General features: G+C 48.3%; 1 long non-coding RNA gene across 1 annotated transcript in view; it reads right to left on the reverse strand.

The window, feature by feature from the left end:
• Positions 1 to 2,932: 2,932 nt before the first annotated feature.
• Positions 2,933 to 16,270, reverse strand: part of LOC141578599 (uncharacterized) — a 32,745-nt gene continuing 19,407 nt past the window's right edge. Inside the window, exons 2-3 of the long non-coding RNA XR_012509059.1 lie at positions 13,323 to 13,540; positions 2,933 to 12,823 (exon numbers count right to left, since the gene is read on the reverse strand). This is a non-coding gene — a long non-coding RNA (uncharacterized LOC141578599). The remainder of the gene's footprint in view (positions 12,824 to 13,322; positions 13,541 to 16,270) is intronic.

Raw genomic sequence — 16,270 nt, forward strand, 5'->3', positions numbered from 1 at the left:
TCATTGGGTCCAGTGTGGGTCTCCAGGGAGTCTCTGTGTGTGTCTATTTAAAAGCTTAAAAGCAATAACTTGCTTTATGCAAATATATTCAGTTTATCTTGATTTATATAAACTTGCTTTGGCATTTTTTCACTATTTAATACACTGGAAGCTTCAAAAAGTGGAATTGACTCAGGCTTCTCCTAACCATGGGGAAGCCAGGTCTTGAGGTCAGGGGCTGGGCCCTGGAGAAGACTCTTTGGGTCAGAAGAGGGCCCTGAGTGTCCAGGGCTGCTTGGAGGAGACAGTGACTGAGGCCAGCAAAATGGAGTGCCTGGCAGCAGGCAGCAGCACTTTGCATGGACCAGCAACTCATATGAGCTCATCTAATCCTCACAAAAACCCGATGAGGTCAGGACTATTCATATTTCCCCCAGATGAGGAGATTGAGGCACAGAGGGGTTAAGTAGCTCCCTGAAGGTCACACAGCTAGCGATGGGCAGTAGCAAGACAAGCGCAGGCAACCAGTTCCAGCGCCCACATGCTTATCCTTGCTGCTCTCCCACCTCCCAAGTCACAGCAATGGCCCCTGCATTTATCCAGCCCTCTGCAGAGATCTTCACATCCGGAAGGCAGGAAAGGTCTATTGTTCCCATTTCATTGATGAACAAACAGAGGTAAAGAGACTTTCCAGCAGCTCTGGGTAAGTAAGTGGTAAGGCCAGACCTGGTCCCTGTCTAGGGTGCCTGTGCCCCAGCCCCGTGATCCCGGCCCTTGTGAGTACACCTCAGTGTCCAGCATGCGGCAAAGGCCCAAACACATTCAGGGGCCGGACGCCCCTGCTGCTGGGAAGATGAGAGGAGAGAAATTGTCAGTGTTTTCCTTTTTCCTGTTTTTTAAAGAGCACTCTCTAAAAACCCACTGGAATGAACTCCAAAGACAGCATCTTTTAGGCAAGTTTAGAAAGGACTCTAAGCATTTTGAAAATCAGGACCCCATGGGGTGCAGTATATGTGAATGTGTGTTCATGGTTGTGTTTTTCAGAGTCAGTTTTCTGGTCTAAAACCAATACCAAGAGCTAACCCCAAATGCCAGTGCCTAGATGTTTAGCATTTGGACTATTCATGCTTCAAAAGGAACTATGTTGGAAAATGGCAGACTGGACTAGTTTATCTTTGGGGGCTGGGACTGGATCAATGTCAGAATTGCCAGATTTAGAATCTGAACTCCAGCCCTCAGCTCCGGGACCCTGGTGAGCGGCAGAGAGCCAGCTCCTGTTAGCAGCACTAGATAACGAAGCCTTTATCTGGCATCTCGAGTTCCCAGCGCCACACGTTTCCAGGAGCAGAGCTGCACCTGGGAATCACTAATGTCCCATCTTCTGAACAGCACGGGGGCTAAGGGATGGCGAGGAGGCCCTGCAGTCTCTAGGCTGCTTAAAGAAGGGCCACACTCGAAAATGAGGGCCAGGAGGAGGCTGTGTGTGAGCATCTGATGGGGCCGTTAGTCCTGTATCTGTGGCTTCAGCCTCCCTCTCCCGGCTGCCTGGCCGCCCCTCCTCCCTGCTGGCAGGGCAAGTGCTGCCGGGGCAGGGGTGGCAGGGATTTCGGGGGAAGTTAGCAAAACGGCTTGGTATTTCCACATAGGTCAACTGAACTCCTGTTAGTCGTTTACACAGCATCCAACAGATACCTGTTGAGTGCACGGACCCAGTGCTGAGCCCTGGGTGGGGAGGTGGGGAGCCAGGAGCACCTAGAGGCATCAGGTCCCTCCCCTCCAAGAAGCATACAAGGCGGGGAGGGCAGGGAGCCCACACTCGGCTGACGCTGGCACCAGAGCAGGGAGCTGAGAGGCCTCTGAGGAGCCCTCTGCCCAGGGCTTGGGGTGGTGGCCTCTCTGTGGCAGAGAATCCCTCATCACCAGCCAGGTGTCGCCCAAGAGTACTTACTAAGCCCATTTCTCAGGGGCAGGAAGTGCGTTTGGGAGAAGTCAGGGGACTTGTCCCCCGACTTTCCACTAGTGGGTCAGCTGGGGCTCAGAGCCACCCATGCCCTACCCCTCTCCTCCAGGCGAACTGGCCCCCAGTTTGGGGCTCCTGGGGCTGGCTGTAGGTCGTGAATAACACAGGGACACTGAGATGGCTCTGGGGAGGAAAACATCACCCCTTTGCTGGATGGAATCATGCTGGGCCGGTGCCAAATAGTTCATGGGGCTCCCCCTTCCAGCCCACCCACCCCAGACCTGAAACTGGGCATCGGAGACTTTGACATTATGTAGCTGCCGCCTACACTCTCACAGCCACTTCCTGCAGGTGAGGAGCCTGGTCTGGAACCAGCCATGCAGCCCAGCCCTGGGCCAAGCAACGTGGGACAGGAGAGAAGCGTCAGAGCTCGTCTCCATCCCAGGGAACTGACTTTCTGCTCAGGAAGTGGGGATCAGAGGGCAAAGCAGGGGTGAACGGGACCAAGCAGTGGACAGAAGTCCCCATTCTCTCATTTCTACATTTCTCTTTAATTCGCTGAGTTTCAGCCACAAGAGTCTGTCCAGTGAACACTCCTGCCCAGCAGCTTTTGCCTTCTTCTCAGAGCCCTGGTCTGCACATAGGACACACGGCCACCTCACACCATAGTTCTGGAGGCCTGGACCCCCCGCCCCATCCCATCTCACCCAACCAGAAGCCGAGCCTCCTGGGGTCAGCTTCTGGGCTGGTTCTGCTCAGCCGCCCTCCAACACGGGGGCCAGGGCCTGGCCCACTCACACCCACCCACTCCGTCACCTCGTATTTCTGAGTTAGGTGCTAGCACACTTAAGGGGAAAAATAGTCAAAGTTTCCGTTTTCTGAGAGCTGACAGATTACTGCAGAGACAACAGTGAGTCCAGTAAATAAACAAACACTTAACAGTGATAAAGTGTGATAATTGCTGTGAAGGAAAAGAACGGGGCGCCCTGAGAGAGGAAGACGGTGGAAATTCAAGTCGCACAGGACGTGGTGTCAGGGAAGCCTCTACTCACAAGAGTGCATACATGGTACCTCATAGATGCTCACGGTCTGGAGAGAGTTTTGAAGGCAATGGGAGGAAAAGGGACATGACGAGAGAGGAAAGGGGCCCAAAGTGGGGCAAGGGGATCAGAACAGGAGGAGAGAGGCTGGCATCTGATATTCAAAGCCCCCTCCAAAGACCAGGGACAAATGCCCAGTGTGACAGTGACAAATGTGGTTCTGAAACAAGTCAGGTCGGCCCCGGCATGAACTGCTGCTGATACACTGGGTTCTGAGAGCTCAGGTGGGGGCCTCAGTTCATTGGGGCCTCTGTGTCATTTGTGGCCCACTTCTGGGTGTAAAACAGGAAATCAGGGAATTCTAAGGTCCCCTGGGCTGCAGTAACTGTGACCCTGGCCCAGCCCTGAGAGCTGAGAACGCAGCCGGCTGCTGGCCCCTGTGCTCTGGGCACCCAGCTCTGCCTCCTCTGGAGACTGGGGACCCACCATGAGCTGCCTCAGCCGGGGGCAGGAGCATGGTGCGGTGAGACTAGGTGGACATCCTGGGTGAGAGGGTCCCCAGCTCCCCCCACTTAAGGGACACTTAAGGGAGCAGAGAAGGACAATGACTGCAGGCAAAGTCCAGAAGCCCTGGACCCAGGGCTCAAACAGGACTTAGGGTCCCAGACTCTCGCTAGAGGCTCAGCTGTCCTTGGAGTTGGCTTCTGTCTCAAGACTGGTTCTCCCCCAAGTGATGTCAGAAGTGGCCGTAGGCACGGGCTGAGCCTTGCTGGAGAGCAACTCACGAAGCATCCCCTGCCACATCCTGAGGCTGGTTCTGATTGGCCCGGCTTGGCTCCCCTGCTGGGGCACAGGCTAGCTTCACCCAGACTGTACGGACTTCCAGCGAAGGGCGGGTCCTCAAAGGAAAAGCAGGTGCCTCAGACAAAGGAAAAAACAGGGCTGTCTACCACAGCAGGGATGAGAAACGTATTAAGGGAGAAAGGAAAAGTCCCCAGAGGGAAGTGTTAGGGTTCAAGGTCAGAGGGAGGCCCTGACAGGTCACAGAAGGAAGAACATTCGGGTGGTTTTACAGACTGGGGAGTTCTGTGAAGAGGAACCACTGGGCCATTTTCTACTCTGTTCTTTCTCTCTCCTGCAGGTGTCTTTTTCTTAATTACACCCAGAGAGCACAGGAAAGTGGATGCCAGCGATATTTATTTTCTGCTCTGAGCCCAGCACAGGTAACTCACCAGGGGCATCTTTCTTAATGAGGGAAGAAAAATGTCAGAACAGCGATCAGCCACGATGCACCCAACGGACTTAAAAATAAGCAAAAATAACATGAAAATTCATTTTGCATGAGCTGGCTGTATATATCATCCCTAGATGAGGAGAGGACTTCTTTGTGCTGTGGTAAGACCTGTTACAGGAGATTCCCGCACAAGTGGACATGCCTCGCAGGGGGATGGTCATTCTGGAAGTTAGTTTACTCCACGTAACACCAGAGCTGAAGTTGGGGGCCTAGGTCCACATCGGTTTCTCCTGGTCCTCCTGCTGTCTGAGATCTGCATCCCCAGCCCTTCTCTCTGCTACCTCCTCACCGCCCCCCCAGCCTGGGAGGGCCCACCTCCATTTGAGGTTACACCTTTTAAGGGGGGGTGGGGTGCGGAAGTCTCTTCCACTTAAGTAATAACAACGTCTGTGATCTCAAATCCCCCTGAAGAGAGCCTGGGAGGGAGGGATAGTCGCCCCTATTTCATAGAAGAGGAAACCGGGACTTCCTTGGGCTTATCCACCGTGCTGTGCAACCTCCGCGTCTGTCCGGTCAAGAGCAGACACTAAATCCCTCGTTGCTATTTATACAGCCAGGGTCTGGCCTGGAGCCCATGCACTGTGGTGTGTTCTATCGGACGACTGAGTGAATGGGTGGTAGGGTCGCGCCCCCACCTGGACCGCGTGCTCTGGGCGCTGGCACCCCCGCATCATGCACGCAGGCTGGGCACACAGTAGGAGCTCTGTGGAAGGGCTGGATGGTGGTGAGAGGTGATACAAGGAGCCAGGAACTCCTTGCTAATTCCAGGCCAAAGCAGCAAGAAGGATGAAAGGAAGTGGATGAGGAAGTCCTCGAAGTAATCAAATGAAAGTGATGCTCATTGGCCTCACTTAGAGCAGTTCAGACAGGGAAGGGCTGGGGATCACGTGAAGTCTCCGGGCCCGCCGCTCTCCGTGCTCCAGCAGCAGCAGGCGACAGTGGAAAGAGCCGTTGGGCCCCCCGCAACTGGATCACTTGGGAAAGGTGCATGGTACCCACCCCACCCTCCTCCTTCACAACACAGACAGTGGGGAGGATAGATCTGGAGAAAAACAAAGGGCTGTGTCCGTGAGAGACACAGACGATGGGACAGTGAGACGGGAACGCTGGCCGGCACAAGGAGAGACAGGAGGAGGCTATCGAGGTGGAGAGGTCCCAAGAAAGGGACAGGGAGCTGAATGTCTTCCCTCTGCCCTGTGGACCCCTCTGCACCTTCCCTCACCCGCTCTGTGCACCTCCCCTGTGGGCTCCCCAAAAGGAATGCATCACACACATCACTGCCTTCTGAATGGGTTCACTCCCTGGTGGGGGAGGGGGGCACCTAGCAGGAGGCTTGGGGCAGAGGAGAGTGGTTAGGGTGGCCATTCCCCAGGTTACTCCTCCTGAGGTCACCACTGCTGTCAGATGGCACTCTCTGCATGGCCACGTTGGCCTCCTCCTCCCCCAGCCCTGCAGCCCCAGGGGTGAGAACGGCTTCACCACAGCCAGACCCAGAGTGCTGACCCTCTTTCGAAGGTTCCCTTCGTAAAAAAGCCTCTTTATTAAACTCTCCCTGAATGACCCAAGTGAACGTGCCACCTGCTTCTTGCCTGGTCCTGGCTGAAACAGGGACATCCTGGGCTTCTCACTTCAAGGGGAAAATGGACTCACCTGTGGAGGAGAAAGGCCGTTGCCTCTGATGCAAGAGGCATGTACTCCCCCTAAAAGGTCAAAGAACCCAAAGGGCATCGTGGGGAACAGACCACCCCTCTTTTGGAAGGCAGCAGCCAGCACAAACATCTCAGGAGGACCCAGCCTCCTCCATGCACCTGGGCGCCCATGACTGGCTGTTTCACCAATGTGTCCTCAAGATAAATAAAAAGCCGCCGGTGACTGTGCATGCTGGTGTCCGGAATCTGGGGTCTATTTTTAGAATGTAGGACGACTTTCTCCCAGAATAGACAAGACACACTAATCCAGGAGGGAGGCCTGGGAGAGATGAAGACAACGAGTCTAGATATGAATTAGTCTCGAGTATATTATTTAAAGGAATGTTGAACAGCTAGGCAAATATTTGATACCTTCGCATTGGAGCTGACATTTTCACAGGCTGAATGGCAGGGCTGCTTGTGATGCCCCCCTCCTTGCTGGTGCCCTGGCTGCCACGCCAGCTCTGTATGCCCCCTCTTGCTGCATGCTGAGAAGTAATTGAAGCTGTGTGCCTAATGGAATCATGTGTAAGACATGGTGTGTGCACACATACACACTGGACCCAAGTCTTGGGGACAGTGCCTAGTGTATGAATGGATCCAAAGAGCTTTCCCTTTTTTTTAAAGAAGAATTTATTTCCCTTAAATATTGCATCATATTATTGTAAGGATGAGGCATCTGCTTCAGTGTGGCCTCTTTTGGTAGGGGTCAGAGAAGCATGATCCGTAATTTGGACCCTCTGGTCTCTGGTTCCCAGAAAAGCCACCGAGATCCTCTTAGTTCAGAAAACAGGTCCTGTCTTCAAGATACAAAAACCCAGGCAAAGCATCCAGGTTTGGGCAGCAGCTTGGGAGAATCTTTTTGCTCTGGTAGAGAATTAACCTCTGGGAGCTCACAGATGCAAGGCCCAGAGGACCAAGGATGCCAGGTGCCCCGGTATACAGGGAGGAGGGGCCATCTTTACACCAGCCACCCTACCCGGCAGTGGGAGACCAGCACTGACGTCTGCAGTTTACAGGGGGAGAAACAGAAAATTCACGGTATGGCCAAGGGTTCACACTGGTGAGTGGCAGAATGACCTAAAGAAAGTGTGTGTAAGAAGCGGTCTGGAATTTTACAAGCGTCATAGCTAATAATTATCACGTTCTTACCATGGGCCTGGGGCTTGATATGCTTCTGCCCAGGCAATCTGAAGGCGCCACAAGGCACGCACTTCTTTCAGCCCCACTTTATAGATGAAAAAATGGGGTTCAGAGAGTGAAGGGCTCCTCTCCGGCGGAGCGAGGTGGCTCCAGTCAGGCGCGGGCTTCAAAGCCCAGGCGCCGAGCACTGCGCCACACTGCCTCTCTTGGGACACCAGCCATTCTCCTTCCGCTTGGGGAATCCGGAGCAGCGCCAGAGGGCGGAGGCGTGGGGCTTCCTGGCTGTGTCGCGCGGTTTCGAAAGGCTCTGGGTGAGGGGGTCTTAGAGCCCCAGCCGGGTGCCCCTGGTCCGGCCTCCCTGCTCCGCGCCGCAGCTGCGCCGGCGCGGCCACCAGATGGCAGCAGACGCTTTGCGATCGCGCCGCCGGGCGGGAGCGCACGAAGGGCCGGGTCGCGGGCCCGCGGAAGCCACCTGCGGCGCGCCCCCGGGAGCGGGGCCGCCTCCACCAGCAGCCCGCCTGGCCTGCGCCCTCCGCGACCCGTAACTTAGGCTGCGGGGAAGTTGACCCTGACCCCCCACCCGGTTCTCCGGCCGCCTCCTCTCGCGGTTAGGGCGCAGGCGTGCTGATGGGCTGAAGCCGGAGAAGCCCGACGAGCAAGCAACCCCTCCGGGGAAGGCGCCGGGACGGGCGGCGGCCAGGTGGCTGGAGGACTAGCCCAGCTTGACCGCGACCCCTTGGAGCGCTTCCTCTGGCTGGCCCTTTCACACCGCTCACTCCGGACCCTGTGGGAGGGGGGCTGTCACCCCACTCGACCCCTCGAGGAAACTGGCTGGGACAGGGCTTGGATGACGACGCTTGGGTGGTAGATGGCTGAACAGGAAGCTGAGCAGGTCTTTGCTCCAAGGCTCACGCCAGGCCCCACACAGACAGCTACCAGAGCCTGGGGATTTGCCGGAAATGATGCATTTGGCCAAGAGTGGGTGCTGGTGCCTCGGGGCAAGCCACAGGCACTTTCCGAGTCGGCTCGAGGCAGCGTGCGTGTGGGGCAGGGGGTGGAGGCGGGCAGAGGGAAGGCAGACAGAGCGAGGGAGGGCCAGGCTCCCACCTGCAGCGGTAGGAGAGGGCCTCCAGTCGGCCACGTGAGCAGTGCAGAAGGTGCAGAAGGGCGATGACCTGGGAGCCAGTATCCTCTGCGCGAGGAGAGGGGGCCCGAGTCCAAGCGCCTGGGGCCCTCTAGCCGGACCCCGCACCCCGCAGACGGAAAACTAGCCGGGAGGAGCCACCGGACTCGGGAGCTGAAGGCGGAGGTGGGGGCGAGCAGAGAGAAAACCAGCAGGCTGTCTCCTACTGAAGCCTCAAAGAAGCTGAAAATAGTGTCTCACAGTGAACGTTGTAAAATCCACTAATAAGAATGACCTCTTCGGGACGTGCCATAAAAAGCCCACCTGGCCGTGCGCACTTGTGCCCAGCCCTGGGCCAGCTGCTGGGCTGCACGTGAGAGAGGGCCGGGAACCAGGGGCTGGGCCAGTCCTGCCCGCGTCCGCAGCTGTGTTTCTGAGACAGTGATTGCGCGCCTGTTGTGGGCACACTGCTACGCCTCCCTCCTATTTATTTAGGATTCCTTGGGAAAAGAAAGACTAGAAACAATGGAGCAAAACAAACCACAATGAAATGAGAAAGTTAAAAATTCAAAGGCCAGTGATGTGAAGTGGAATCAACAGCCTCCAATCTCATTCCTAGCTCGGTCACCCACTTCCTCTGCACTCCAAGCAAGTCCTTTCACAAGTCCTCCCCGGACCATCCACCGCGTGGGAATATTCATCACACTCACAGGATTGCTGTGGGCTTTAAAAGGAAGGAAGCACTGGAGAGGGTGTGGAATTGTCAAGGGTCATTGACCAAAGAGTTTCAGACCCCCACAGTCTTTTGCCCCAGAGCATCACCACATTTTATTTCATTTCATTTTCTCAGTTCACTTGCATTTTATTTTGCATTGTATTTTATTTTACCTATTTCCTTGTTTTTACTCTTTCTTCTTCTACGGACCCTACCAAGATGCTGGCACACCCCACTCCCTGCGCACTGCTGCTGTCCTACCCACAGTCCTGTAAATGCTTTGACTATGTGGCATGGGGGCTCCTTCTCTCAGGCAATCTGATCTGCCCCTCCAAGAACCCAACAGCTCAGCCCTCTATAATTTGTCACTACTCACATGGTTGACTTCACTTCCCAGGCCTCCTTGACCTCTAGTAAACAAAAGCCTCCTACAGATTGATAAGGAAAAGGCAAACAACCCAATAGAAAAATGGGCAAAGGTAGAACCAGAGGATTCACAGAAGAGGAGGTGCAGATGTTGAAAAGACCCTCAGCGTGTTTAAGTGTCCGGAACATTCAAATGAGAACAGTACCCCTGAGGGTGACAAAAATTCAAAAGAACTACATAGCATTTGGAGCTGGTGAGTCTGTAGGAAATAGACACCTATAGAGGTCATCACTGATGAGAGGGTGAATTGCTATGTCTTTTGAACTGGGCAGTATTCATTACAGTTTTATAATGTCTGTGGCAGGAGATACTTTACATATTGTTCCATGTTTATTCTCTCCACCTGATACTCCCTCCCTCCGCTTCTCCCTCTCCCTCCTCCAGCCCCATCCAATGCAGGCAGCTGGGCCATTCTCCTCTCATCATCTCAGGAGAGGAGTGGGAGGGTGAAGTCTGCAAGCATTTTTCTAGCTTACTTTCCTAAAATCAAGCCCTGAAGTAAATAGAGAAGACACTGGGCACAGGGAGAACATTTGGAGAAACGTTAGGAGAGCAGGAAGACATTTAAGGAAGCTCTGCTCCCTGCCCGCCACCCCACACTTCAGAAAAGATTTGTCAGAAAAGATTTGTCTGGGCTGGGGTCCAGATGGGTGGACTGCATGGGGACAGACAGAATGGCAGAGGATGACAAGAGCCAAGACATTGGCCTGGAGAGAGCAGGGAAGGGCTGTGGGGTGTCTGTGCCTTTCTGCAGTAGACAGGCCCCCTCCTGAGATGCTGGGCTATGGCATTAGGGTGGCAAAAAATCCTCCCCACCACTGATAATTTCAAGCCCACCCCACACACCATAACACAGAACCAGGAGGGAAAGCTGCCTGGACTGAAGGATCCAGGAGTCCATGATGTCGCTGAAGCCAGAATGGACCCATGAAAGAGAATCACACATTCCTCACAACACCTCAGTGCCTGGAGATCTGGGGGGACCAGAACGTAGACTCAAATCCAGAAGGAGGGAAACCCAAATTAATCAGTTGTCTACGTGAAACTGAAATAAAGTTTTAGTGGAAAGATATTTTTCTTTCTTGTGCACCCAAGGGTCCTGGCTCTAGCATCGATGTGTTCTTGACCCAGCAACCCCACTTTCCAGACGCCACTGACAATCTCAGTGTGTAAAGAAATCTGGGCCAGGATATTCCCTGCAGCATTGTGTGTAAGGCAACAAAACTGGAAATAACCCAAATGCCCATCAATATGGGGAAATAAATTATGGAGCTACAAAGAATTATCTTTACATGCAGAAGCTGAAAAGTAAATAAATAAAATTTAAGAGATTTTGCTAGATTCTTAGCTTCCAGATAAATATACCAAAATCGATGGTTTCCTCCATGCCCACTAGAAATGAGAAGGAGCAGAAATGGGAGGAACTCCATGGACAATGTTACGAAATCTAGAAAACAATAAAGAATAAATTTAACAAGAAGAGTTCAGCATTTATAACGAGATAGCTTTTAGATATTAATAAAAGAAGATTAAAGGCATCATTTGCAAGACATACCATGTTTCTGGATAGGAAGACTTACGATCATCAATTCTTCCCCAAATTATATTTCAAAGTAATTGGAATTACATTGGTCTCTTCTGGCTTTCGTGTGTGCCATTTGTTTCATTTTCTTCTCTAAAACTAGACCACTGGTAGAACTTTGGTTGCTACAACTCTTCCATGATTCTTGGTCAGCTTAGATTTTTTTTCTATCTACTACTGAGTAATCATTGGTAATCAATCTTTTTCTGGAAATTATCCATTTTCCTCTAGATTATAAAGTTTACTGCCATAAAGATGCATACTCTGGGGTCTGTGCTTGTAACTATGTCCTCATTTCCAATTTTTTTCTTTTTTTTTTTTAATATCAGATTTGAAGGGAGTCTAATTTTTTTTTTTTAAGAATCACTTTGGGGTTTATCTCAGTATTATTCTCAGTTTTCCATCTTATTATTTGCAAACTTTGCCTTCGTTAATTCCCTCCTGCTATGTGCATGTGTGTGGTACCATACCTTTTGTCTTGTTCCTTTTCTAATTTCCTAAGTTAAATACTTAAATGGGGTTTTTTTTTCACTTTATTTTTTAATATTAAAAGATATTTATTTACTGTAAATTTTCCTGTGATTTTCACTATGTCCCTTAGGTTGTGGTATGAAATGTTCCCCTCAACTCCTTTTTTGAGCAGATAATTCAGAAGAGGCTGTTTAATGTCCAAATATTACAGGGTTTTTTCCTCTGCGATTTTTTTGAAGGGATTTTTTTTTTAATTATTGCTTTCTGTTTTCACTGGGATATTATCAGGGAATGTGACATGTAGAATCTTGATTTCATTGAGATCGCCTAAAGTTTTGCTCATGGGGAAGAACATGCTTGGTGTTTGGGACTGTCCAGGAGACATAAGAGAACAAGGTACATTCTCCATTTATAGGGTAAAACCTATAACAATTAGCTGTTTTATTCAAATCTTCTACATCTTTATCTATTCAGATCTACCACTTTCTGTAAGAGATACAGGACATCATTATCCAAGAATAAGTGTACTAGGGAAAAAAGGAAAAACACTTTAAAGTGAAATCCACAAAATTTCATGAATAAAGTAAAAAGGTTTTATTGGCACTATATGGTGATAATGAAACAAAATATTGTGCAAAAACATTTATCCAATATTTACTAAAGCTTAGGTTATAATTGCAATGAGGTAATAATTCTTTAGAACAAACAAATATAACTCCAGTGTGCTTTTCCATATTACATTGTACTTGAATGAAACATTTGCTTAAAAACATTAAATCTAAGGTTGATTTTTTTGGAAGTATAATATTTCCATGAAAATTGTATGAAAGGATGACAAGACACCCTTCATGTTTGACTTCTGCAGTACTATTATGTTTTGCAAATGGTGAGTGATGGCTTCAGCTATCATCCTAAGGGCCTCTCTTAATCCTTTGCTATTTGTATCAGTCAGGATGGCATTTGACAGAAACCCAATTTAGCAACTTAAACAAGCTAAGAGTTTGTTTTTCTCTTATGACAAAAACACCAAGGGTAAACAGATGGTCTGGGGCACCACTGCCTACAGGGAGCATCAGAGACACAGCTCCTTTGGCTTCCTATTCTGGCATCCTCTGGGTACTGCTTCCATCCCTGCATGCTCAAAGTGGCTGCTGCACCTCCATACATCATATCCACATCCCAACTCAAAGAAGAGGGCAGGACTAAGGGCAAAAAATGTTCACACCAGCTTAGTGTTTTCCTTACTTACCAGTAAAACAATGACATTCACATAAGCCCCACAAGCAGACTTTCATATCTCATTGGCCAAAATGTCATCACATGGCTACTCCTGGCTGCAAAGGAGTCTGAGACATGAGACCTTTTTAACTCGGCACATCGCCACTTGAACAAAACCAGGTGCTGTCAGTGAAAAGGGAAGGAATATTGGGTGACAATTAACAGCTTCTGCTACAATAATCAAACCATCTTCTTTTGAAACACTTTTTTTTTTTTATTTTTGGTAAAACTTCTCTTCTCCTTTGTTTACTGCTCTTGGTCAGTGGTTCTGCATGTGGTTCTAGCCATTCCCCAATATCATTTTTGAAAGTAAAATCCAAATATGATTCTTTTAAAAAACCAATTAAAACCCTACATATGTATTTATCCTACTTCATAAAATCCTAATTTCTTTTAAGACTTGTAGTTTCACTTTGCAATTGACTTGTGTTATATTCTATTATGGGATATTGCTATGACCACCAAAAATGTTGGAGCATTGGTCTAGAATAGATGCTAACTGCAAACGGAGAGGAATGTTTGAGTGGGGATTGATTTTATAAAAGCTTGGTTCTTTGGTACCTAGATTTGAATCATGGCTTAATCTTTTTTCTACCTGTGAAAATCTGGACAAATTACTCACCTTTCTGTGCCTCTGTTTTCTTATTTGCAAAATGGGGATGATTTTTCAGTTATCTATTTCTGCATCAGATACCACTCCAAAAACCTGTTAAACAACAATTTCCTTTTCTCATGACTCTGTTGGTCAGCAGTTTGGTGTGGGCTCAGCTGGGTGGTTCTTCTGCTGTGCTTGCCTGGGGTTACTCATGCAGCGACGGACACCTGGTAAGTCACCTGGGTCTGGAAGAATTAAACATGGTGGGAGAAAAATCAGGACTTCTGGTGTGGGAACTGACTGGATGGTGACCTTGTTAACTGAATTAGCAATAAGGAAGAATATAAGGTAATTTGGGAAGTATATATATGGAAGCAGGAAGTGGAGGAGATTTATTTAATTTTGGACATACCAGTTTTAAAGTTCATATGGACACCCCATAAGTGAATCCCCAAATAAAGAGCTGAGATATGAAACTGGTCAGAGATGAAAAGGCTGGTGAAAGCCTGCAGGGACCATGAACATGGTTGAAATCACTTAAGAAGAGCTTAAAGGAGAAGGGCAGGGAACCAAAGACAGAATCCTGGGGGATGCGGATGGGCCAAGGAGGACATCGACCAGAAAGGGGTCATCAGAAGGGAAGGAGGAGAGCTCGGAGTTCTCTGAGGATTTCTAGGAACAAAGGTGCAGATGATTCAAAGAAGAAATGCTCAGCAGAATCTGACATAGGAGAGATCCAGAAAATATCTATAGGACCCAAAGGGTCCACTGGGACCAACACAGAAGTCATCACCAAGCCCCGCAAGCTCCTAAAGAGTGGGAGGAACAGAGAGTGGGGCTCAGACTCTCCTTCTCTGACCTGGACTCTGAGGGTGTGAGTGCCTCTCAGGTGCTGCATCCAGACTGCAGGCTAGAAAAGACAGTCCTCCCGCTGAAACACCAGCTGGAGTGGATGAGGTGTATCTTGTAATATAGATACAGCTCAGGCCATTGGTGCCTTGCAGGGGGGTGGCAGTGGTGGTCTAAACTGCTCTTCTTTCTCACATGCTAGTAACAGTCAACGGCAGACGGCATCCGTTACCTCCCAGGCACTGTACTCCTCTAGGCACTAAGTGCTTTGCAGATCTTTCCCATTTAATATCCACAACAATGAAGATCGTGTTTATTTTACAGAAAAGAAAACAAGCTTGGGGAATTCAAGGACACTCAATTCAAGGGCACATAGTTTTTAGGTAGTAGAACTGAATACAAACTGAGGCTGATCCACCTCCAAAACCTCACTGCAAAGCAGGGAGGCAATTCTCAGTATGTCCAGCGACCTCATAGATTCTCCCTCTGGTAACTCCTAAAGGTGCAAGTTACATAAGTCATCAGATATTTGAATTCAATTCTCTCACCCTCTTTTTTTTTTTTTTTAAAGAATGTAATATTGTGTTCTGAATGAATGGAAAGACATACCATGTTTTTGAATTAATACATCTACCTAAAGCATAAAATATCCTAAATTAATAAATGAATTTTGTGAAATCCCAAATCATTCCCAGAGTTTTGTGTTTATATGATTTTTTAATTTGAGTGAAATAAAATAATCGAGACATTAACTGGAAAACAGAAGCCTGAGGATAACCTAAAAAGTGTGAAACAGAACAGCATTGAGGTGCTAGGATGGAGTGAAGTTGTCTTAACAGAATTCAGAGGCTTAAAACCTATTGTATCACACTAATACGATTTTACATAGGAATCACAAATTCATTCAACAGAGAAGATAAACCAGAAATAGATCCTAATACATGCTAAAATTTAATATATAATAAAGTTGGTGTTCAATTCATTGTAATAGAATGAAATATTAAATGGCCTCTATTTTTCCATCAAAAATAAAATTCAACCTTTCAAACTATATCACCAAGTGACAGTAATCAAAACAGTATGGTATTAGACGAAAGACAAACATATAGATCAATGGAACAGAATAGAGACCCCAGAAATAAACCCAAGCATATATGGTCAATTAGCCTGTGACAAAGGAGCCTAGGATATACAACGGGGAGAAGTCACTCTCTTAAATAGATAGTACTGGGAAAACTGGACAGCCATAATTCCATTTCTGGGTATTTATCCAAAGAAAAATGAGAAAACTAACTCAAAAAAATATTTGCACCCCCATGCTCATTGTAGCATTATTTACAATACTCAAGATATGGAAACAACCTAAGTGTCCATAGATGGATGAATAAATCATTCAGCGATAAAAAAGGAAGAACCTCCCATTTGTGCATTTGTGACATGGATAGACTTTGAGGATATTATGCTAAATGAAATAAGTCAGAGAAAGATACATACTATACGCTCTGTCTTATAATGTGGAATGGTCAAAAGGTTAAAAAAAAAAGACACAATAGCATTTATACAGAAAGGGCTCGATCTTTTATTAAAACAAAAATCTCTTTGGATATAACCTTTTAATTATTATTTTTCTATTAATTTTGCCTAAGATTTTTCCTAGACAAAATAATTTTTATATAATGGAATATGATTATCTTTTTTGTATCGTTTTGGTAGGTAAAGTATGCCTAGTTTTCCCCTAGATTGCACATGGAGCCTTTGCTCCATCAAGAACTGAATTTTCTTCTTAAATGGAGGTTTTGGGGATTGAACCCAGGACCTCATGCATGCTAAGCATGCCCTCTACCACTGAGCTATTTCCCTCCCTTACAAGAATTGAATTTTGAGTTTCACGTAATTTAGAGTTCTCATTTTATTTTCTTCAGTCTTATTGTGCATTTACAGCGCTGTTCTTGCTTGTGTGCACTGCGTTACTGTTACTTGGCTGCTTGCTCAGTTTTCTCATCATTCCTTCCCTTATTAACTTGGAAACTCTGTGATACTTTTCACTGCCACCAATGGTTCCCTTTCCATCCCTAATAATCATAGAAAGCTGTATTTCTTTATAGATTGTATTAGTTATCTATTGC

This window comes from Camelus bactrianus, chromosome 9, assembly GCF_048773025.1.
Source record: "Camelus bactrianus isolate YW-2024 breed Bactrian camel chromosome 9, ASM4877302v1, whole genome shotgun sequence".
In the NCBI taxonomy this organism is placed as follows: Eukaryota; Metazoa; Chordata; class Mammalia; order Artiodactyla; family Camelidae; genus Camelus; species Camelus bactrianus.